Genomic DNA, 25,674 nt, shown 5'->3' on the forward strand with positions numbered 1-25,674 from the left:
CAGGATTGGTCCGTTAAAAATTCATAACTTCTTCATCCGACGTCCGTTTTCGTCTGTCTTTTTATTGTTACGCCACAATTAACGAGCTCTTCGATTCTCGTTTAGGTCGTGTCGGCTAAAAACTCGCTTTATCGTAAATTCACTATTCATGCTTCCCGGTATCGTGTCGGTTCCGTCGTGAAACTTCATCGGGTCATAACTTCTTCGTTATAACTAGGATTTCGGCGTTCTTTATATCTCCATAATCCTTGTTTTGACCACTACAACTTTATGTAAAGATATCGGGCTTACCACATATTTTAATTTTGACGCTTATTTTTATTCTTTATTAATTATACATTTATATTTAAATAATAAGCACATAAATTCACATAATTCACAAAATACTCAAATATTTCATTTTTATTACATCAAAAGAGTTACAATAGTTGACCTAGACTATTACATCGTCTAAAAATGATTAGCCCCGAAACCCGGGCGTTACAATTCTCTCCCCCTTAGGATGATTCCGTCCCGGAATCATGCGTCAGCAAACAGATGCGGATAGCGACTCATCATGTCATCCTCTGTTTCCCAAGTGAGATTCGGCCCATTCGAATGTTTCCATCGGACTAGCACTAAGTCGACCATCTTGCGTCGTAACTTCTTAGTCTTACGGTCAACAATTGCCTCGGGCTCTTCGATTAGCCTCTTATTCTCATCCATTCTTAACTTCGAGATCGGAATTATGTTGGGAACTTCTCCCGTGAATTTCCTCAGATAACATACATGGAAGGTGTTATGAATACCATCGAGTTCTTCGGGCAATTCCAGCTTGTAAGCTTGGTTCCCAATCTTCTGAAGAACTTTGAACGGTCCAATAAACCTTGGACTCAGCTTTCCTCGTTTCCCGAATCGTATAAGTCCTTTCCACGGTGAGACTTTAAGCAAAACGGAATCCCCAACTTCGAAGGTCATCGGTCGTCTTTTCTTGTCAGCATAGCTCTTCTGACGGTCCTGAGCTGCTAACATCCTTTCCTTTATCACCTTCAGTTTCTCAGCAGTCTCATGGATTATCTCGGGGCCCATAAACTGCTTTTCTCCAGCCTCAAGCCAATAAGAAGGCGTACGACACTTTTGTCCGTACAAAGCTTGATAAGGTGCCATCTTGATGCTCGAGTGGAAACTGTTGTTGTAGGAAAATTCTACCAAAGGTAAGTGCTCATCCCAGTTACCTTGGAACTCGAGGGTACATGCTCTCAACATATCTTCAAGCGTTTGAATCGTTCTTTCACTCTGACCATCAGTCTGCGGATGGTAAGCTGTACTCAGACATAACTTCGTACCCAATTCCTCTTGTAGACTTCTCCAAAACCTTGACGTGAAACGACTATCACGATCCGATACAATTGTTAGAGGAACACCGTGAAGTCTCACAATTTCCTTCACGTAAGCATTTGCAAGCTTATCCATAGACCACCTTTCATTGGCAGCTATGAAGTGTGCACTCTTTGTGAAACGATCCACGACCACCCAAATCATGTCGTGACCGTTCTTCGTCCTGGGTAGTTTAGTCACAAAATCCATGGCGATGTCTTCCCATTTACCCATGGGTACAGGTAAGGGTTCTAAACTCCCATATGGTTTCTGATGTTGTGCCTTAACTCTTGCACAAGTTACACACTCGGCCACATATTTCGCAACGTCGAGCTTCATCGTCGGCCACCAGTAGTAGGGTTTTAGGTCCCTATACATTTTAGTGCTACCGGGATGAATCGAGTACATGGTCTTGTGAGCTTCTTCCATCAGAAGATCTCTTATTCCTCCAGTCTTAGGTACCCAAATCCGATCTTGGAATACCTTTAGTCCTTGACTGTTTGTACCGAACACTAATGTTTTTCCCAAACGTTCTTCTTTTCGGTCACTCTTCTCTGAAGCTTCTTCTTGAGCTTCCCTGATACTTTCCACAATGGTCGAGACAACTTCTATTCTCAACGCTCTTGGCCTTTTTCTTTCAAGGTTGACTTTTCGACTGAGAGCATCAGCGACAACGTTTGCTTTACCGGGGTGGTAAAGTATCTCACAGTCATAGTCCTTGAGTAATTCTAGCCAACGTCGTTGCCTCATGTTCAATTCTTTCTGATTAAAGAGATATTGGAGACTCTTATGATCGGTGAAAAGTTTGCACTTCGTGCCATAGAGGTAATGCCTCCATATTTTTAGAGCGAAAACTACCGCCGCCAACTCCAAGTCATGAGTCGGGTAGTTCTTTTCATGTTCCTTCAACTGTCGAGACGCATATGCGATCACCTTTTCTCTTTGGGTCAAAACACAACCCAACCCAACACGAGACGCATCGCTATAAACAGCAAAGTCTTCAACTCCATTGGGTAGAGAAAGTATCGGTGCCTCGCATAGTTTCTTCTTTAGCTTCTCGAATGTTTCTTTATGCTTATCACTCCAAGCATAGGTAGCTCCTTTGTGGGTTAACGCTGTTAATGGACTAGCGATTGAAGAAAATCCTTGGATAAACCTTCGGTAATATCCGGCTAATCCCAAAAAGCTTCGGATCTCCGTGGGACTTTTTGGTTGTTCCCACTTCATTACCGCTTCAATCTTTGCTGGATCGACCATTATCCCTTCTTGGTTGACCACGTGACCCAAGAATTGGACTTCTCGAATCCAAAAATCACATTTAGAGAATTTAGCATACAACTTCTCCTTCTTCAAGACTTCTAACACTTCCCGCAAGTGTCTACCATGCTCTTCTTGGCTTTTTGAGTAAATCAGAATGTCATCTATGAACAATATCACATATTTATCAAGAAACGGATTACAAACCCTGTTCATTAAATCCATGAATGCTGCTGGAGCATTGGTTAGTCCAAACGACATAACCAAAAACTCGTAGTGTCCATATCGTGTTCTGAATGCAGTCTTCTCTATATCTTGCTCTCTTACCTTCAGCTGATGATATCCTGACCTTAGGTCGATCTTTGAAAAATAACTTGAACCTTGCAGTTGATCGAACAGGTCATCAATCCTAGGCAACGGATATCTATTCTTTTTTGTTGCCTTGTTCAGCTCTCTGTAATCAATACACATTCTCATACTTCCATCTTTCTTTTTCACGAATAACACCGGAGCTCCCCAGGGTGATGAACTAGGTCTAATGAAACCTTTGTCCAATAACTCCTGAAGTTGCATCATCAGCTCCTTCATCTCCGTCGGTGCTAATCGGTAAGGTGCTTTTGCTATTGGTGTCGTTCCTGGTAACAAGTCAATACGGAATTCTACTTGTCGATCAGGCGGTAATCCGGGAAGATCTTCGGGAAATACTTTCGGATAATCACACACGACAGGAATGCTCTGTATCACCTTCTTTTCCTTCTTAGCATCGATCACGAATGCTAAATATGATGTACATCCCTTGGACAAACATTTTCTGGCTTTCATTAGAGAAATGATTCCAGAATTTACCCTGCGTTTGTCCCCATACACCATAAACGACTCTTTCCCAGGCGGGTTTACTTTTACGATCTTCTTTTTGCACAGTATTTCCGCATCATTGGTGCTAAGCCAATCCATTCCCAACACGATGTCGAAACCGTTAAGTTCGATAGGCAATAATTCCTCGTGAAACTTATTCCCGTTCAAATCAATTAAGATGTTTTTCATACGATGGCTAAAAGGTACAAACTTGCCACTAGCAACTTCGACTAATAAGGCATTATCTAGTCTATCGACAGGCAAAGCTAGCTTTCTACCAAATTCATGCGAAATAAAGGAGTAGTTGGCTCCAGAATCAAATAAAATTTGGGCATGCAATTTGTTTACGAGAAAGGTACCTGAAGCGACATCAGCTTCTTCCTTAGCAGCTTCCAGTGTCATCTAGAAGGCTCTAGCCTTCGGCTTTGGTGGAATGTTGGGTCTTCCTGCTTCCTTCTTCTTCAGGCAGTCCCTCGAAATGTGCCCCTCCTCGTTGCACTCATAACAGACCTTCTTAGTGAAGGTGCATTCATTGGCATAGTGCCCAGGCTTCCCACATTTGAAACAAGTGACCCCTCCGTCGCACTTCCCAGAGTGCTTCTTCTTGCACTTGTCACACCACTTCACTTCGCCTCCTCCACCTGCTTTCGAACTAGACTTTGAGAATTTACCCTTTTTGCTGGACCCCGAGGGTCCGTCAAACTTCCTCTTCTCACCAACCTCTGACCTTTCCAGACCTTTCTCTCTGATCTGGGTCTCAACATTTCTGGCAGCCCAGATGGCGGCTTTCAACGTGGTTGCTTGCTTAACCATTGGACCATAGTCCGCTGGTAGTCCAAGGGAAAACTTATTGACCTTTGAGAGTTCTGTTGGAACTAGGTATGGGATAAGCTTCATTTTCTCCGTGAAACTTGCAGCGTATTCAGCAACGCTCATCTTTCCCTTCTTCAAATTCTGAAACTCGTTATTGATTTCCAGTAGGTCCTGCTCTGAGCAGTATTGCAGTTTCAGTTGTTCCACAAAATCTTCCCAAGACATTTTACTCGCTTCTCCCTTGGGCATAGAATCAGCTAACAGCTTCCACCAACTCAACACGCCAGATTTCAACAACGGGATCGCAAGAGCGGTCTTCTGCCTGTTGCTGCATTCGCAACTTTCAAACATTGTCTCCATTTCGGAGATCTAATCCATAATTTGCACCGGCGTCGGGCTTCCGGATAGACACGGTGGCTTAGACGCCATAAAATCCTTGTATTTACATCCTCTTCCATCATTTCCTCCATTACGATTGCCTTGTCTAACAATTTGTGGGTTGTCTTGACTAACGGTACCACTGAAGTTTCCACCTTCCGATGGCCCTCCATTCACTTCGGGCTCTTCAACTTGGATTGAAAGTTCTTCACGATTTTGTTGAAGCAGACGTCTAGTTTCTTCCATCTGATTATCCAACATCGCCTGAATCATCAATTGTACACCAGCCATCGTTACTGGCTCAGGTGCTGCAGCTACAACAGGTATTTGCTCAATTACAGGTGGTCGATTCCTGTTTTCGTTTGCGTTTCCAGCTCCACTGCGGGTTCTTGCCATTTTGATCTATACACCGAATAAGGTGAATTTAGATCTTTATTCAGGATAGACGTTTAAATCATCCTTATCTCTCCGAAACGTTTACATGTTAGTTCTAATATCGTAGTTGTACGTTTAGAATCCTAAACACATAAGGTTTCCAGATCCGGTCGGCAACAGACCATAGATCCGAACAAATAACAACATATAAGGCATAAATCATTTAGCACATAAAAGCATTTTAGGCACAATTCCTAAAATAAGCTAGTGCTCACACCTCACAATCATTGCTTAGCATTCTAAGTTTAAGTCTAGAAATCCTACAAATTCCTAGTTCGCTTAAACTAATGTTCTGATACCAACTGTGACATCCCCATCTTCACGGCCAGAAAAGACCGATTTTGTTTATGCTTTGTTTAAAAATCAGAGTAACATTTTAAATAAAAGTGTTGCGGAATTTGTTCCCAAAATAAAATTATGATAAAGACTTATCAAAGCATTTCCGTAGAAATGTATTTCATTAAAAACATCGGGATGTCATGTTCGATACAGATCAAAAGCATAAACAGTACAATATAGCCTTACTACATTTATTCATAATCTCTCATCCCAAACATCATATCTATGCTCGTGCGCCACTACCTGTAATACAAGAAACTGAGTGGGTCAGGCTTGGGAGCCTGGTGAGCACATAGGGTTTTCAACCCACAATAAATAAGTTTATTAATTTCATTAATCAACAATAACCCAATTACCCGTTCCCGTTATCCTCACATTACGTCCCTAAAACACCTATCATAAGGGACCTAGACTAAGGATCAATATCGGGATGGACACTACTGCCAAGGGATTTCCTCAGCAATAAATGTCCTAAAGGCAACCATGAGGGGGATGGAGTACACCGGTGAACACATCGTTCACAAACACCTACAGGTTGCGAGCCTGCTAGCGTTCCACTGGACTGTCTAGAAGAGTCTGTGGTCGTCATCCATACTCCGCTAGATGACAGAATCAACAACAACAACATCGAGACCTCTCATCATTTTATCACACATCGTCTTATTACATCTACCCATGTTTTACCCCAACATTTTTTTGTAGATATAAAATACATATACAGTTTAAATTATTTAAAACATGTATAAAAATCTTTCATCAGTATAGGCAGCAAGTATTCAGATAATATGCACACATAACACGTAATTAATATAAAATGCTTCATATCTATGTGTAAGATGAAAGTAACTATGCACTCACCTGATTAGGTGGTGACTCGGTACTCGAACAGCACTCCGTTATCTCAAAACAATTTTTCCTTGATCAAAACCTAGTATTAATACCACTAGCATTTAGTTTTAACGTTAACCGCGACTAATTAATAGTCTGGCTATTATTATTATTATACAAGCGTTAAATAACACTCAATATATAAATAATAATAGCCCAAATAATTATTTTAAGGACCTAATAACATTACTATAATTATTTAAAAGTTATATTAAAAATTTTGTAGGCGTACCTTACTTACAGCGGGTTTTTTTTTCTCAAAACCGGGCTTCGCTGGAGCAGCGTTTCCGAGCCGAAAGGTTCTTTTCTCGGGACTCTGGGAGCCTTGGGACTTCCTTTGGGTGCTAGGGGGTTTACCTAGACTTTAGGGGCTCAAGGGAGCTTAGAGAGAGAGTTTAGAGAGAGAAAGTGGAAGAGGAAAGGTGTAAGAAATGAAAGAACCCGACACTTCTATTGATAGTGAGTTGGGGCATGTGGTGGCCTTCTGGTGGTGCCACTTGTCCAAATTCTGGTGGTGTCACATGTCCAATTTTTGGTGGTGCCATGTGTCCAATTTCTGGTGGTGCCACATGTCCAATTTCTGGTGGTGCCACGTCACCCGATATCGCGTATCGGCCTCCCGACTTAGAAAAATCATAACTCTCGCATACGAGCTCCGTTTTTGACGTTATTTATATCCACGCGAAGGCGGGAACGTAATCTACAACTTTCGTTTAGACTCCGTTGGCTAATTTTGAATTTATTTTAAAAGTTATATTTCTAACAGGCCGGGACAGGATTGGTCCGTTAAAAATTCATAACTTCTTCATCCGACGTCCGTTTTCGTATGTCTTTTTATTGTTACGCCACAATTAACGAGCTCTTCGATTCTCGTTTAGGTCGTGTCGGCTAAAAACTCGCTTTATCGTAAATTCACTATTCATGCTTCCCGGTATCGTGTCGGTTCCGTCGTGAAACTTCGTCGGGTCATAACTTCTTCGTTATAACTCGGATTTCGGCGTTCTTTATATCTCCAGAATCCTTGTTTTGACCACTACAACTTTATGTAAAGATATCGGGCTTACCACATATTTTAATTTTGACGCTTATTTTTATTCTTTATTAATTATACATTTATATTTAAATAATAAGCACATAAATTCACATAATTCACAAAATACTCAAATATTTCATTTTTATTACATCAAAAGAGTTACAATAGTTGACCTAGACTATTACATCGTCTAAAAATGCTTAGCCCCGAAACCCGGGCGTTACAGATACAGTTTCATACACACCATCACAAGGTAATGCTTTAAAATAAAGAACATTATTAAAGAAAGCATTAATCGAACCAACTTCATTATCAAATGAAAAGGTGAAACATTGTTTATACAATGCATGAAAGGAAATAATATTTCTTGCCATTTCTGGCGAATAACAACATTTATTCAAATCTAAACTAAACCCACTACTTAGCGATAAAGTATAAACTCCAATCTCGGTGACAGGTAAAGCTTTCCTATTCCCCATGATTAAGTTTATTCTTCCATGCTCCACATTCTCACTTCTTCTTAGTCCCTGCAAATCAGAACAGATATGAATACCACAACCGGTATCAAGGACCCAAGAGTTAGAATGGGGTGAGTTATTAGATAAGATAGTGTAAATACCTGCATGGTTGGGTTTAACTTTCCCATCCTTCACATCTTGCTGGTACTTTGGGCAGTTCCGCTTCCAATGTGACTTTTCATGGCAATAGAAGCATTCAGCCTCTTTAGGGTCAGAAGAAGGAGTGACAAAACCTTTCTTGGTTCCACTTGAAGAAGAGCCATTAAGGGTCCTAGCCTTGGTACCCTTCGAAGATCTCTTCCTCTTCTTCCCTCTACCTTTCCCGATTGCCAAAACCGGGGCGGAGTTTGGAGTAGGAGTGTTAACAACCGACTTACCCTTAAGACCTGTTTTTGCGGTCTTGAGGAGTCCCTGAAGTTTGCTGAGTGTGACCTCTTCCTTATTCATGTGATATGTCATGCGGAATTGATCATAGCACGATGGTAAGGAGTGCAAAATGATATCTATTGCAAGCTCCTCAGGGAAGTTCACATTAAGCTTCAGCAACCGATCCACATACCTTTGCATTTTCTGCATGTGGCTCGTGACGGATTCCCCGTCCTTCATCATGGTTGTTATGATAGAGCATATAATTTCATACCTCTTTTGTCGTGCACTTTGATGGTATCTTTCCATCAGATCTTGGTGCATTTCAAAAGGCTAGAATTCATCATAGGACTTTTGGAGTTCCGCTGTCATGGTGGCCAACATGATGCATGCCACTTTTGTAGCATCCCTTTCATGTGCTCGGAAGTCAGCGATCTTCTGGGGAGTTGCAGTGGTCTCATCAATCTCCTTAAGCTCCTTTGCAAGGACATATTCTTTGTCCTCGTAGCGGGTAATCATCCTGATGTTTCTGATCCATTCATTGAAGTTGGATCCATCAAAAGTGACTTTCCCACACAAGTTCATAAGGGTAAAGGAGCCATTAGGATTAGAGCCAGAAGCAGCATTGTTTGAAGACATCTGAAAGAAGAGAACAAGATTAGTTTAGATATTAAGAGAGTCCTTAATAAAACACCCAAATGTAATATTAAGGCTAGGATCCAATCACAATATATTATAACTTAGAAGAGGTATGCCGTAATCCAAGCTATAACATATTTGAAAGGTAGGTGAATGACGATTCACCAATTTCCACCATGAAAAACGAAATATAAATATTAGGTTTTTAATTGGTTCTTAGAAATTCCTAGATTCTTTTGAGATTCAATGAACTTTTCAAAGGCATGTTTCAATCTCGAGTGTGCCCTCCAAGTTTTGTGACTGGGATACCGAGGATCACAAAACGAGGTGTGAAGTAACCATGCAAATCACTTGGTACCCTCAAGGTTTATCACTCAATCGATGTGCCGGTAAACCACACACGCTCCACTGATGTTATGGTAAACCTTAAGTCACCCTTTACCTACCTTGTTAAGTCCAAGTTAGTGTGCCGGTTAACCACACACGCTCCACCAACGACTTAAACAAAGTGTAAAGTGTAATTTCATGGATTAGCACCTTATTCACATTTTCCTAAAGTAACTAAGATTGGGAATTTAATAAAAGCATTTAGTTACTTTATAATATTCATCATACTTTTAATGAGAATTTATAAGTCCTTGTCTTACCCGTTCGGCTAACGACCCTCCACCGATCAAGGAAGCGGTGGGTGAGAGTGAACACCCATTAAGTTGCCATTTTATAGGCAACAACCTTATACCCCCCTTATAGACCGGCTTCGTGAATGAGGCGTACTAGCGATAAGACGACTTGACGTTATACATATATATATTAGTAACTTATAATATTAGAAAGTATAAGGGTTGAATTTTAACTTTTAAAATTCTAAGGGTTGGAACTAAAGTTTTAATCAAGACTTTACATGTTCCAAAACTTGAGGGCAAGTTTTATAAACTTCCAAAACTTTTCATTTCTTATAACTTATGAATTAATTGAGTAATAAAAATGAAGACTCTTCATTTTTATAACTCTTGTGTTCTTTTAATGGCTTTAATAAAAGTGAGACTTTTGGTTTTCCATAACTTGAGGACAAGTTATGGACTCCATTAAAACACATTATGATCATGAATTAAACTACCATGAAGGTTACAAACAATTCCTATGATCATCTAATCTTCATAAGTTCAAGAACATGAATATGAACACTTTCAAGAATCAAAAATTACACTTAAAAAAAACTTGTAATTTTAATAATTGCCATTGTAAATGGATTAGCATAAACATTACACCATCTAAAACAAGCTTTAACACATCAAAACAGTTTAGGGTAATGTTTCTAGTCCATTTCCAGCAACAAATGTGCAAACTTTCATACGAGCAGAAAACAGAAAAACGATTTTTTTTTAAAAAAAAAAAAAACAACAAACGAACCTGGCTCTGATGCCACTGATGGGTTTTGAGCATTCTAACACTTCCTAAGTGTACATGCAACCCTAATAACCTTGGATCTATGTTTGTCTTGTTGTTGCTTATGATCCTTGAAACCTTGTGAGCCTAGCACCCCAAGTGTGATGCCTCAAATGCTTCACACAACACCAAATGCTTTTGGAATGACTTTAGAGAGAATACACACTTCTAAAATCGGCCTAGCCCTCTTGTTTCTTATGTGTGTCCGATTTTGGTGGAGAATGGGTTTCTTATATAGTGTTGACACATCTAGGGTTACACCATGTAAACCCTAATGTGTCATGACTCTTCATTTCCATGACCCATGGGTTTGTAACTCCCATGGAGCATCCTATGGGTTGAACCCAACTTGATAATCCATGGAGCCTCTTAGCCCACTATATAAGATATGGAAGATTTACATAATCTACCCATATATTTAATTAGTTATCTTTTGATCACTTAATTAATTCTAAATTAATTCTTGATCAAACTAATTAAATAATATTATTAATATATTAGAACTTATAATATATTAATAAACCATAAGTGTTTTTTCTCTCATTTTAGTTTATCCAATTGCATGGTGCCATGCAACCCAAATGGACCATGCCGGGTCGGGTCAAGTACATACCAGAAAAGAGACCTTATCCAACAGTTACAACTCTCCCCCACTTAAATTCGATTTCGTCCTCGAAATCATTCCTTACCATCCCCGACAACCTGACATCCTGAGGGGTACCTCCACTACCATGGCATCCGACGACTTTCAAAGGAGACTAAACCCAATGGAATTCTTTTCATTCCAGAGAAGACGATTCCACAATCCCATGCGGCACACAACCCTTCACCACCTAAAACCCGCAATCTGGAAACCTGAATTTTGTCCGACTCCCTGGCCGACCACTCATACTATCCATCACTAGCTCTCTTCCCATTACTACTAACGGACTATTCATCCATGGGAACCTGAAGTTCCTACCCGAAATAGAACCATGGGTCATATTCTGCTGAATCTCTGCCCCTACAACTCACCGTTGGCCCGCACCGGGTATCTTGGCCTACTGCATAGAGCAGGACCGCCTCAGCCTGATCAAGCACAACATGCCATCTAATAGGCCATCAGAATAAGATGTCCACATAATACCGATGATAATTTACCATGTCGTTCCTTGCCATCCACCACTTCCATGGAATACAGTCCCGCAAGCGATTACCACCAACAACATACCTACCACTACCGGCCAACCAGTACGGAACTCATATCTAGCCCATACCACCCTTCGGGTGGGAATACTAATATGCCAAGTCCAATTGATCATAGGGTCCCGTCATCCTCTGGATGGAATACCCTAGATTGGAATACCAACATGTCGAATCAATTCAACCATCGAGTTGAAACTCTCAGGGTTTGTTGGCCTACCACCTCAACCCTACCACTCCTCTTGAGGCTCCGTGCCTACGACTTTCAGTCGGCCCGCACCGGGTATTTTGGCCTACTGCATAGAGCAGGACCGCCTCAACCCTACGCACATATAATGTGTCGCCATAGACGATCAGGAGAAAGATCTAACCCGAACGCGCTCCTACAAAAGACATAATCAACACAATCTCTATGCCCACAGCCTATGACTGTAATACCATTACATGGTCCTCAACATAGGTCTGGATTGCCTCTAAGCCCACAACACGAGTCTGGTATGCCCACTCCGGCCCTCAGCTCATGACTGGAATGCTCCCGATAAGCTATCGACACTGCTGTCGTCACTTCAGTTGTCCCAACGCTCCATCCTGGAGATTCTCACCTCCTCCATTGCGCAAGAGGGCCTAATCAATGTCCTTCACAACACCAACAAGCGTCACAGTACTGAAACCTCACCCCACACTATCCACTTGTAGAACAAGTTGCTACCCCATAACACATATATACTCAGAACCTGATCATATAACTAACAAAACCGACACAATGTCTTCAACATACTCCATCAGCATGTTCAATACTTGGGGACTGACCTACTGATTGCTATAGCATAGCAGCATGCTCAATACCCGCACAACCATGCTAAAACTACTGACGAGCCCTGGCAGCCAAAAAAGCCCTTAATCTATCAATCTAAAAAAAACCATAGAGTCGAGCACACCCTCGACCGAATACTCGAACTGAACTCAATTCATGACTAGAACTCCAACCTAGTTCCCCAACTTCTGCTATCAAGCACCAAGAAGACGTGTTACACATGCTGGGGAGTTTTACCGAACTCCCAACTCACACAACCCTCAAAACAAACAACCACTTGGGTTGTCTTCCTTCCTGACAACGATGCGAGACTTATCCCATTTTCAACACTGCTCCTGATTCTGTATCCCGGGACGATTCTCCCCCACTTAGATTCGACTAAGTCTTCACAATACATGAAAATTTGAGGATTCCCAATCATTCTTACTTCCCAACGATCGATCCATTGACAATCAACCCTTTTCAACTAGTGCTTCATTACTAGCTAATCCCAATAGTTAGTTCACACACGAAAGAGTCATAAAAAGTTCAATGAGGTACTTTACATAAGATAAGGCATCAAAGATCAGGCAATTCTATCATACGGTTCATGAGGATCCCTATCTTATCACTAGCATGTTGTTCTTACATATCACAATATCAAATAACTGTATGGTATTTTTGTTGGATTAGTGTCTAAGTCCATAACTATTTCCGTATGTACTTGACCCGATTATGAGCATGGTCCTTTTGGGTTGCCTTCACCATAGCAATATGTAGGATGAATTAAGGAGAGAAAGGTTTAATTATGATTTATTAATATATTATGAGAATAATATATTAAAGGAGAAATCATATTGTTTAATTAATATTAGTCAAAAATTAATAAAGAATTAATTTTGTGACTAAAAGAGATTAATTAAACTTAAGGGACTTATTGTGTAATTATAAGATAATTACATAATTGGGCTATGGATCACCTTGGAATAATAGGTTGGACGAATTCTATGGGGAAGCCCATTATAAATCGTCCAAGACATGTTCCAGAAGGGGTCCATGGGCTGCTGAGGACTTAAGCAGTCAGATTAGGGTTTCCTAGCTGTAAACCCTAATAGCCAGCATATATAAGGAACCCTTATGGCCCCAAAAACGTGGTGAATACTTGGATTAGGGTTTCCAGCCGTTTTTGGTGCCTCCCCTCTCTTCTCTCCTTCATCCAATTGCTTAGTGGTGTTTGTGACTCCATTAGAGGTGCAACACTTGAGGCACTAAGCTTTCGGAAGTCAAGGATTGATTGTTATTGCTATATAACAATCAAAGGTAATTACTAAACCTTTATTTCAGTTCTTATATGATAGATCTAGGGTTTATAGCTTTGGATATTCGATTGCATGTTCATTAGACAAACTAGATCCAAAAGCTATTAGGGTTTGCATGTAGACCATAGGAATGATGTATTGCTCGAAACCCATCAGTGGTATCAGAGCCTAGGGCTGTTTGTTTGATGTATTTGATGCTATAGTTGATTATTCATGCTTAAAATCGAAAATTTTTGGTTTCTGGGGGCTGGACTCGCCGAGTCCATGGCTGAACTCGCCGAGTCCATAGTGAACTCGACGAGTCAGAGTCGCAGATGGAGCAGATTTCGGGATTTTGACCTGTTTTGGCTGTGGATAATTGCCTAAAACGTTTTTTATTAATGAAATCCGATTTTATCAATATTTGGAGATTATCCTTGCCAAAATAGAAGATAATTGTCAAAATTTAGATAATCTTTTGTTTTATTAGATAAAGATTGATTATTTGTAATTTAGATTTGAATTATCTTGTGAAAAAGTTTCAATTTCCCCTTTACGTTTTATAGTTTAAATTTGAACTTAAAAGTTTTGTTTTTGAAATTTGAATAGTTAAACACTAATGTTTTGAACAGTTTTAAAACTTGCCCTCAAGTTTTGGAATTTAAATTTTTGATTAAAAGTTAATTTTGAAATATTTAAATTCTAATCCCAAATGTTTTGAAAAGTTTCAAAACTTGCCCTCAAGTTTTGGAATTTAAAAGTTGATTAAAAGTTTGATTTTGAAATGTTAAATTCTAAAACCCTCGCATTTTGAAAAGTTCAAATTACACCCTTATGGTTTTGGTAATTAATTAAAGTGTATAGTTAAAAGAGAGTTAATAAATCCATAAAGTTTTGGTTTACATTTAATTAAATTAAAAGTATAATTTATTAAATTAGACCACCTAGTATTTTAAAAGTGTAAAATACACCCTATACTATATATAACATTAAAAGTCTGATATTATATATATGTATGAGTAAACAGTCAGTCTTACTGTTAGTAGGCCTCATTCACGAAGCTGGTATATAAGGGGTGTTTAAGGAAATTGCCTATAAAATGACTATTGAATGGATATCCACTCTTACCCACCGCACTCTTGACTGGTGGAGGGTCGTTAGCCGAACGGGTAGGATAGGACGAAACTTTCCATTATAAGTATAATGAAGTACAAAGTAACTACATGCTTTACAAATTCCAAAAATTCTAGTTACTTTAAGCAAAATGTGAAATTGTATGCTAATCCATGGAATTACACTTCGTACCCTTGTCAAACGTTAGTGGAGCATGTGTGGTTAACCGGCACACTAATTTGGGGTTGACATTGGTAGTGAAGGGTGGCTCGATGTTTATCATAGATCAATGGAGCGTGTGTGGTTAACCGGCATATTGATTAGGTGATAGTATCATTGAGTGCATCACGTAGATTCGTATGGTTATTCACACCTTATTTGTGATCCTCGGCATCCCAATCACAAATAGAAGGGCATAATCGAGATTAAACATGTCATTGAAAAGTTCAATGAATCTCAAAAGATCTAGGAGTTTCAATTCATTTAAAACTTAAACTTCATTTTTGTTTTTCATGGTGGGAATTGGTAAATCGTCATTTACCTACCTTCAAATATTCTGCAACTAGATTACGACATCCCTCTTCTAGGTTGTAGAGTATTGTGTTGGATCCTAGCCTTGATGTTTCTTTTGGGTGTTACATCAAGGATTCTTATCAACTAACTTGAATTTTCTCCCGTTTTGTAGATGTCTGAATCTAACAATGGTCTTCCCAAATCCATTGGAACAAGCTTTCCAAATGAAGATGGTGTTCCAAGATACGATCAAGGAAATGAGAGTCACGCTTCACTTCCTCCACCTCCTCCAATTGTTCTCCCTGACCCACAAGTTCAAAGGCTTGAAAAGTTCAAGCTCACTCAATCCCTATTGGCAAGTAAGCACGAAGATGGGAAACCTGTGTGTGCACACGTCTTAGAGATGAAGTCACGCATTGATAGGTTAAGGATGTTGGGTGTCGATATCTCAGAGATGTTGGCTGTTGACTGGGTTCTTCAGTCACTTTCTGATTCGTATAGTGAGTTCGTAAGAGAGTGCTATACGATGGCTCACGACGTGACCCTCATTGATTTGACCTATTTGCTTATTGCTGCTGAATCAGTGATGATTTGGCGCACTGGTCAAGCAAACTTGATTGGTCGATCAAACTCCCATACTTCATTGGACACTGGCTACATTGGAAGTCCAGAAAAGACTGAGATTGTCCCTTGCTATGTACCAAAGGAGTCCATTTGCTTTTACTGCCAAGAGAAGGGGCATTGGAGACGAAGCTGCCCTAGCTACCTGAAAGATCTAAGAGATGGGAGAGTCAAGACGTATGGCTCTACTTCAGGTAAAATCCATTAACTAACTCTGTAAGTTCCTATTTTTTTATTCTTGATACATGATGTGATAAGATTACATTTTGATGTTTTGCAGGATCGAAGAAAAGAGAGGAAGCTTAAGGAAGAAGCGTGCTGAATCTGATCATGAAGAAATGGATTTCGATCGCATGGATTCTAAGATCAGATTTTTGAGCTGCTGCTCTAGAGTTAGGATAGATTGATTAGAAATATGTAATAGCATAGTTTTTCAGTTGAATTGCATTGTAAGGACAAATTTTTTCCGCAATAAAATAAATTTTGATTTTGTCTTATTTATTTATCCTTGCAATGGTGTGAATGAACAATTGATGTTTAATTGTTTCTATTATTAGCGATAATGGATTTGAATCTTAATTATGTTATTTGTGGAAATGTCGAGAATTTGCCAAATAAGGGAAGATTCTCATCGCCCAACTTTCAATTGGACAGAAACTTGGAATCATACAACTTGGTTGCGTGATGAATGAGAAACTTCATATTTTGAAATTAGACTAAATCTTTGGCAAAGTGTCAAGAGAAGGACTAGGAGATCAAGTAAACTAGGTTGTGTGTTGATCAAGTCCACCACAAGAGTGATAAAGATATTCATCATGATTTACTAAAGTTTAGTAAATATGGTTATACTTATAAGATTAAGTATAATTCTGAGTTGATCGAAAGATTTTCAATCAATAGCAGAACGAATAAGAAGAATCGAGTAGGTAGAAAGATAAAAGTTTCTCTATTCTAAGAAGAAGGGAGAGTGCATTTTATTGTGTTTTATGATAGGTCTTAATGATTAAGAACTATTTCTCAATTGGTCCTCTAAGTGAGTCTTAGTGCATTTTCATGTCTAAGAAGAGGAATCGAGAATTATGGAAATAGTTAAATCAATAAGTCAATCATACTTCGTTCCAATAACAAGTCTTAGAGTCAAGATTCTGACATGAGTGACAAGTCTTAAGTAGGTTTTTATAACACTCAACAAATGTGGAATTTGGAAAAGTTTTCTTATTCTTGCACATTTGAAATTGGTAAGTTGTGATGTCTTGGATAAGACAAAGACCAACCAGGACCAATTGTGTGAAGTGTTAAACTTGACAAAAGGCTACACTAACTCTTGAATATTTGTTTGTCAAGAAATGTTTCTTGACAAGAGAATCTTATATGTCAAGGAGTCAGTGGGAGTCTTAATGGTTTTGAAAAGTTTCAAGAACAAATCAAGAGTAAACCTACTTAATCATCACTAGCGCACGACTTTAGGTTTCTGTGCCATTCCAATTAAGCTAAATATGTATGTGAGTTCTATGAGTTCTCATTTGAATGCATAAAGACAAAACACCTTGATCAATGGAAAGTACATTGATATGTAGGGGTGAGTTGCTTGGAAGACATGGTGGGCACTTGTGTTACCATGAGGCAAGAAATCAAGATTGAACAAGTTCAGTCCATATGTTTTTGGATTTGTTGCAAACTTTCGTTTTGACGAATTCGCATGGATAGGAACACATACATCATAAAATCTAAGTGTCATAAGGTTTCCCTCCTTCATGAAAATGATTGTAAGGAAATGCTTTCACTAAGAGAGATTTTAAGAAGATTGCAATTGTGAAAATTGTATTCTCAAATTCGATTATGATTACGGCATCCCTCTTCATAGTTCGAATTGTGAGATTTGGCAATTAGTCTGAACCTTTGGGACTTAGTAACATAAGTTCTGAATTTCTTTAGACACACGTGTGAGCTTTCTAAGGCAAAGGTGTATGAGGTTAAGAAGCTTAGATAAAGGCTTATCAAAGCATCAAGTATTTAGAAATATGAACTTAAGGAATTCAATAAGCATTGTTTTCTGAAAATTCAGATGTTTTCTAGATATATGTCAAAGCTAGTGGGAGCATAAGTGTTATGCTTGTATGGTAATAATCATCGTGTTAGTGGGAGCATGATTATTATTTTCAGTATTGCAAGTTAGCAATATTAATTATAGAAAAAAAAGATTCACTTTGCAAGGTTGCAAGGGTTGAAAAGTTGTTTTGCTATAATTAAGGGAGAGAATATTATACTTCGTTTCAAAATTCTAAAGCTTAGATCGAGAAATGTTAATAAATTTAGTCAAGGATACATAGTGCATTCTCAAAATTCGATTATGATTACGGCATCCCTCTTCATAGTTCGAATTGTGGGAACATGGCACATAAAATATTATAGCAGAAGGATGATAAAGTATCACGTCTTTATGTGAGACATTATGCATCGTGTCCAATATGCTTCGAGTATAGGATCGATTGTATATGCTATAATATTTGACCATTCTAAAATTTTCCAAATGCCTAGGGCATTAAGAGGGAAAAAGGGACTAGAATCGGTTTTGACTAAAATAATTAAACAACTATCAAAGGACGATCTGAGGTTCACTGAGGATTTGTCGCTTATGAGTAGTTGGAAGTATAGTACTGGATGGACTATATTGACATTATTATGAATAGATAAGATTCTATTAAGAATGAGTTGTCATATGGCAAATATGGAAATGTTTCCATTAATGGGAGTTGGATATTAAGAAATATGTCTAGATTAGAAACTTTTATGCGAGAACGATGTTCAAAGGAATGTACTTTGAATGTGAGACTTCACGTCTATGGAATTGTCTTGTAACAATGTCCGATAGAATACCTTGTAATTTCATTAGCCGGGTCTTGGTGACCTTTGTGCTATGACATTACGAAAGAATCATTGCATAAAATGTTAGAATCTGACATATTCTAAAAGTGGCAAGAATTTGGTATTCTTATACTAATAATAAGGTTTGGGGATTGTGAAATGAGTTTCATTGGAAAAGTTTTTCAATTGATCTATTTCACAGAGTATGGACCATAGGAAACCAAAGTGTGCATGCTTGGAGCATGGGACAATTGTGGTTATAATTCGAGTAATAAGTTGATTTTCTGAAACAGTAAGCAATGAATAATGAGTAATCAATATGGTGTTTAAATAAAAGTGTTTTTATTTACGCTCAAAAGTTTTGGGGCCATATAGGATTAATCTTATTATTGTGTTTCACGTTGCATGTTTTGACTTCCAGAATAACTGGGTTATTCGAACCTCCACAGTCGGTCATACGTTGGAAGTAAGTATGAAGGAAGACTGTCATGAATATGTCTGTAGATTGTCTAGAGTGTTTAGACATAGCACAAGTTTGTTGCAGAGTTCATGAGCGCTTTGATAAGATTAGAGTATTGGATTAAACTCACGCTCATGTGAATCACTTTATGGATTATATCGCGAGTGATTGTGAGTCGATAATATTGTATATTCTTGAAACCAAGACGTGTGAGTTGTTATTTGTTGGGCGGTTGCACATTGATGATAAGTAAACGCACCAGTAACTTGGTGTTATAAAACTTATTGTTGTGTGTGATTCGATTAGTAGGTGCAAGCAAGCATTTGAGTCAAAGTTTATCCATTCCTTTTACCCAAAGTGGGATAAAAGCGATATCTGTGGGCCCCTCGATGATTTAGTGATGACACCCTAAGCGCTTGGCCAAGCCGAGACTAAGTTGATGTTTTCAATTGTAGTCTGTTGTCAGTCGTCATAAATCGAAAGTCGGGAAACAGCATAGAGAGAATGATCGAAATCCATGTCTCATGTCTATACGATATCTTGTAGAATGGAGGAATATATGATCCCTTATCTAAAGGAAACGCGTATCTGATAAGATCAGAGTTGACAGCGGCTTTTGAAAGCTACGATTGCTTATCAGGTTCTGAAGTTATGCAGAATAGTTATTAGACTTATCCAAGTGGGAGACTGTTGGATTAGTGTCTAAGTCCATAACCATTTTCGTATGTACTTGACCCAATTATGAGCATGGTCCTTTTGGGTTGCCTTCACCATAGCAATATGTAGGATGAATTAAGGAGAGAAATGTTTAATTATGATTTATTAATATATTATGAGAATAATATATTAAAGGAGAAATCATATTGTTTAATTAATATTAGTCAAAAATTAATAAAGAATTAATTTTGTGACTAAAAGAGATTAATTAAACTTAAGGGACTTATTGTGTAATTATAAGATAATTACATAATTGGGCTATGGATCACCTTGGAATAATAGGTTGGACGAATTCTATGGGGAAGCCCATTATAAATCGTCCAAGACATGTTCCAGAAGGGGTCCATGGGATGCTTAGGGCTTAAGCAGTCAGACTAGGGTTTCCTAGCTGTAAACCCTAATAGCCAGCATATATAAGGAACCCTTATGGCCCCAAAAACGTGGTGAATACTTGGATTAGGGTTTCCAGCCGTTTTTGGTGCCTCCCCTCTCTTCTCTCCTTCATCCAATTGCTTAGTGGTGTTTGTGACTCCATTAGAGGTGCAACACTTGAGGCACTAAGCTTTCTGAAGCCAATGATTGATTGTTATTGCTATATAACAATCAAAGGTAATTACTAAACCTTTATTTCAGTTCTTATACGATAGATCTAGGATTTATAGCTTTGGATATTCGATTTCATGTTCATTAGATAAACTAGATCCAAAAGCTATTAGGGTTTGCATGTACACCATAGGAATGATGTATTGCTCGAAACCCATCAATTTTGGGGTCTACTTACTGGCTCCGGCTGATCGTACACTTGCATCCTCCATTATTATTTTGAAAACCATTTGAAAATCATTTTGAAACTCTTTTCCTTGATTTGAGACTGGATTCACACAAGTGTTCCTCCAATCCACTCAAACCAAGGCTCTGATACGAACTTGTAACATCCATAAAATTCGAGCCAATTTAAAAAATTTTAAATCATATAAAACCATTCAGTTATTACAATTTGTTTTCAAAATAGTTTAAACATCAGAGTTCCCAGAAATCAACATCATAAATCAAGGAAGTGTACAATCACGCCTTCGCCTTCCCGCGGTCATCCGTTGAACCTGAAACAATAAACTGAAACTGTAAGCTCGAAAGCTTAGTGAGTTACCCCCAAGATACCAACCTCATACAACCATAAACATATCATATAACAAACACAGAACAACCATGCATCTCGAGTCTACAGTGTGACTGGTCTGCCCGCACTGGGCCTTCAGTCCGCCTGGTCCACTCTCTGAGTCTACAGTATGACTGGACCGCCCGCACCGAGCCTTCTGTCTATCTGGCCCACTCTCCGAGCCTCGGCACGTCTGGACCGCCCTCTCGGGCCCTTCAGCCTATCCGTACCGTTCGTCGGGCCTTCGGCCTGACTAGGTGCCCTCCTGGGCCTGCAGTCTATCCGGTCCGCCCTGGGTATGTTGGCCTACAACACGAAGCAGGACCCGCCTCAACCTAACCCTCATATCAGTCAAACAATCATGTGCACATAAATATCATACGCTAGTATATATATAACAGATAATCATACCGATCTAACAGATCACTATCACAACAACCATCCTATAAGCAGGATACCAACCTATCCGGTCACTAATATAGCATCATCCTATATACCAGGATAACGACTTGAACCAGGTCACTAACATAATACTATCCTAACTACCAGGATACAGATCTAGCAGATCAATAACATATCAAGCAAATACTCGGATGCAAATCCGATAAAGGGTCGGCCTTGGTGCCTTAGACCATGTTGATATAGTGAGAATAACTCACCTCGCAATGTCGATCTGAACTGAAGTATCTACTCCCGAATCGCTATCTCACCGAAAATCCCGAACTATCACATGATAAATACCAAGTCATTACACAACATAACAATCTTGACTAAGGGGGTCCATGCAGTCCATCATGTCCATTTTGTCTTTTCTCCAATTTGGGCCAAGGCCCAATACCAAAACAAGACACAACACTAGGTAGGCTTTCCATGCCCATTAGTGGTCCACTAATGGCCCAATTTGCTAAATTGGGCCCAATCCTCCTAATGGGCCTTACCCCAAGCCCAAACATCTTCTTGGCCCACATTAACTGACTTTGGATGGCCCACTAAGGCCCAAAGGACCAAAATCCCCCGCATGGCCCAAACCGAGGCCCAAAACTCGCAAGGCCCATATCTGATGAGTACGCTGGGCGTACTCCTATGTACGCTAAGCGTGGTTTCCAAATGATACGTACGCTGGGCGTACCTGCATGTACGCTCAGCGTACTCCTCTGTTAAGTCCATTTCTCATTAAGTGCTTAATACTCCGATTCAGGAGCTACAATTACAGATCCAAGTCCTTTTCATCGTCCTAATCCATAAAGTCACTGACTTGGTGACTTTACTTATCCCAAACAAGCCCAAACTCCAAAAATGATGTATTACTTCCATGAAGATGGTCTTAACTCTTGCATAAACCCATTAAGACCATCAAGGTGACAACTTTCTGCCTTAGGGACTCATTTAGCACCAGGGGTGGCAACCCTTGGCCTGGAAATCAGATTTGGGCTAAAAAGCTTCCACATTTGGACCAAAATTACTTTAAAACTAAACCTTACTAGATCTAAGCACTCTTAGGTAAAGTTATGAACTTTATACCTCCAAGGAGTTCCAGATGATGATGCTATCCCAGATCTATGAGCTCCAACTTCCCAAGTTCTTCATTTCCAAGTTCTTTTTTTCCTCTTGCAAGCTTACACCACCAAAATAAGCTTCTCAAGGTCAAGATCACCCAAAGATGAAAGGATGAGACGTTTTAGGGTTTCTCTGAGGTTGGGGTGGCTGATAAGTAGGATAGGGTCTGAGCCATAATGTTCTTTATATAGTGGTTAGCCCCAAAATTAGGGTTTCGGGTCTCTGGGAGTACGCTGGGCGTACACCTCCTACACCCGCGATCATTTAAACTTCTACGCTGGGCGTACTCGCCTAGTTGCCAACTTTTCATGCTTGCTCCTTTCTTGCCACTTACTTCCAACCCAAAGGCCAAAAGTGTCATAATTCAAATCCGAGAGATGAATATGAAGCTACTTGAAAAATGGGATGTTACAGTGTGTCAACAGGGCATACAAAACCCCATGACCTGTACATAAGTAGAGAAAAAAGATCATACAGAGAAAGTAAGAAAGAAATATATATATATATATATATATATATATATATATATATATATATATATATATATATAAATAAAAAAGATTTAGATTTAAATTACATACTCTGGAAAAAATTTACGCATACTTGTAGTACGAAGTCCTGCAAGTGAAGAACCTCTATGAACAGCTCTAAAATGTGACAAAAATCTGAGAAAATTCAGCCTTTCTGCTTGAACTGTCATACCAGCTTTCTAGCAAACAAATAGGATTACCCACAGTTAAATTTTTTAAACAATTTCTACAAGATTTATTAAAGAAATGAGTGCCTCTTTCATATCAAGAGTCGACTGTGTAACCAATCTTCCAGTCTTCAACATATTTTTAACGGCTGAACCGACTTGTTTTTTAGGATTCTTATCTAATGCCTTCTTCACATCATCTACTGAAATAATTAAACCCAAAAAAACAAAAACAAGAATTTAGATCAACAATGTTTTAACATCTAGAGTTTGAGTAAATTATAGAGTGACATGGAATCGAACATACAACTTCCAAACTCAGTTTTTCTTTCTGTTATCAACTTCATCTTGAAGTAGGTTTTTTAGCTTTTTGTAGCCATTCCTGAAGCTTTTCCTGAAAATGAGAAGGAAAAGATTGTCTACTCTTCCATATTTTCAAAATGTATGTATGCTTAAATAAATGTAGTTGATTTTTACCTTAACATATATTGTAACCAAGTGACCTGACAGAAGAACTTCCTGAGTTTACAATGAATCAGGGTTGTCTGGTATAGAGGTCTAATCAATAAAAGAGAAAAGCTTCTGCACCATGAAGCTGGAAACCAAAAAAAACATATGTCAGTACTTTCAAAGCAAAGAAATCCAAAATTCTCACCATATAAAGTGAATAATCTATAAAATGAGAATGGCTCACATTAGCAGATTAAATTTATCATGATTGTATCAAGATGAACCAATATTAATTCTCTTAGAACAACATCAGCAACCTACAAAACAAAAGAAGTTTTAAAAAAAAGCTTAAAAAAGAGAAAGTAATATTGCAAAACTGATAAAAGATGTAAAGATTTATATACACTTACAGCAGAGTGACTTTCGTTTTCCATACCATCCATACAAGGTTTGAAATACTCTCCTACATAAAATAAGAAAAGAAGAGTGGAGTTTATTTAGTTAACTTTGAGTTGACTATTAAGTAAGAATAGTAGAAAAAAGGGTGATAACATATTATAATTAATTACCAACATTCTTTCCATCACTGTTTATAGTTGTGTCCTTTGAAGCACGGAGAGCTACATGAAGCGCATACCTGTTCTTTCTGCTGTTTATCTGAAGTATCACATTTGTATCAAAAGAGTAATATAGTCAATCCCCAAGTTACTTCCAAATAAATTTATAGGATTACTTACATGCGAAAGTCTTTTATTGGACTATATTAACACTCCTAGTCCTACCAAAAGCTTAGAGTTGGTAATGATTTGCAATTTGTCATCCTGTGTACCCTAATTTTTTGAAGATGTATTTTTAATCTTCGCCTGTAGTAAGTTGATTTACCTGTAATCGAATGCAAAGCACCAAAGTAAATCAACGAAAATTTACAGAAGTCCATGTCGGATTCAACGATTCGTAAATCTAAAATTAAACTCAACACAATGACCAAACTTAATTCAAAACTAGAGTTTTTCTAAAATTTATGAGTGATTTGGGAAATTGGCTAAGATTAGGATCAAGGTTCGATTTAGGATTAGTAATAGAGAAAAAAAAAACCTGGAGAAGCGCGTATGGAACTGAATGGTTGAAATTCTTAGCAACCTAACCTCGGGGATTGACGCTTGTATCGTTTTTGGAACCTTCAATCATTTTGGATCTGCCGATTTTAGTTGTTTGCTGCTACCCACCGTTCTTGCTTTTGTTGTGCGTTTTCGTTTTAGTAATTTTTGTAATTACTAAAAGTTTTCAAAGTGAACCAGACCACCAATAGAACCGCCGCTGCTACCCTATCAGGTGATCGACACCGCTGTTCTGCGAGGGTTTGGCGAGGGTCAAGAAAAAAAGGCCTCTAATTTTTGCAATCGGTCGTTGTTCCCTTGCTAGGAGGTTTTACTTCCCGACGGTTAAGCGATGGAGGATTTTTTGTCGATAAAATCTTAGATAATCCGTCGTTGATCCCTCAATAATACCTTTCTAAAATAATATAATTATTTTGATCGAAATATTTGTGGGATCCGTCGCTGATCCCTCAGTAAACTGTCACTGATTAGCTACAGATAGAATCTGTTCAAAATTTTGTTACTGTAGGTCATGTTTCTAGTAGTGTATGTAACATCCATGAAAATCATGCCAAATTTAAACTTTTTAAAACATTTTCAAAACCAAGATTATTACAAAACATGTTTCCAAAATAGTATAATATTAGAGTATCCCATAATCAAATCATAAAACATGAAATATGAGGAGCTGTACGATCACGCCTTCGCCTTCCTACGATCATCAGAAGTACCTGAAACAATAATCGATAAATGTAAGCTCGAAGGCTTAGTGAGTTAACCCCAAAATACCAACGCCATACAGATATAACCATATCATATAAACATATAAGCA

The 25,674-nt window shown here is 38.6% G+C and overlaps 1 long non-coding RNA gene across 11 annotated transcripts; it reads right to left on the reverse strand.

Annotated features, from left to right (window-relative positions):
* Window positions 1–5,498: 5,498 nt before the first annotated feature.
* On the reverse strand, window positions 5,499–25,246 carry LOC145117145 (uncharacterized). 11 transcript variants are annotated; one of them, XR_013712519.1, is made up of 12 exons: window positions 24,841–25,246; window positions 24,483–24,627; window positions 24,315–24,402; window positions 24,156–24,208; window positions 23,990–24,062; window positions 23,773–23,890; window positions 23,603–23,689; window positions 23,180–23,498; window positions 22,563–23,043; window positions 21,701–21,764; window positions 7,974–8,877; window positions 7,755–7,881 (listed from the first exon to the last, which is right to left on the reverse strand). It is a non-coding gene; the product is annotated as an uncharacterized LOC145117145 (long non-coding RNA). The 11 variants fall into 11 exon arrangements; XR_013712517.1 differs by lacking the exons at window positions 7,755–7,881; window positions 7,974–8,877 and adding exons at window positions 20,839–20,985; window positions 21,048–21,376 and having other exon boundaries at window positions 24,841–25,242; XR_013712516.1 differs by lacking the exons at window positions 7,755–7,881; window positions 7,974–8,877 and adding exons at window positions 20,839–20,985; window positions 21,091–21,376 and having other exon boundaries at window positions 24,841–25,241.
* Window positions 25,247–25,674: the final 428 nt, after the last annotated feature.

This window comes from Lactuca virosa, chromosome 5 (assembly GCF_052849685.1).
Source record: "Lactuca virosa cultivar CGN04683 chromosome 5, Lactuca_virosa_CGN04683_v6, whole genome shotgun sequence".
In the NCBI taxonomy this organism is placed as follows: domain Eukaryota; kingdom Viridiplantae; phylum Streptophyta; class Magnoliopsida; order Asterales; family Asteraceae; genus Lactuca; species Lactuca virosa.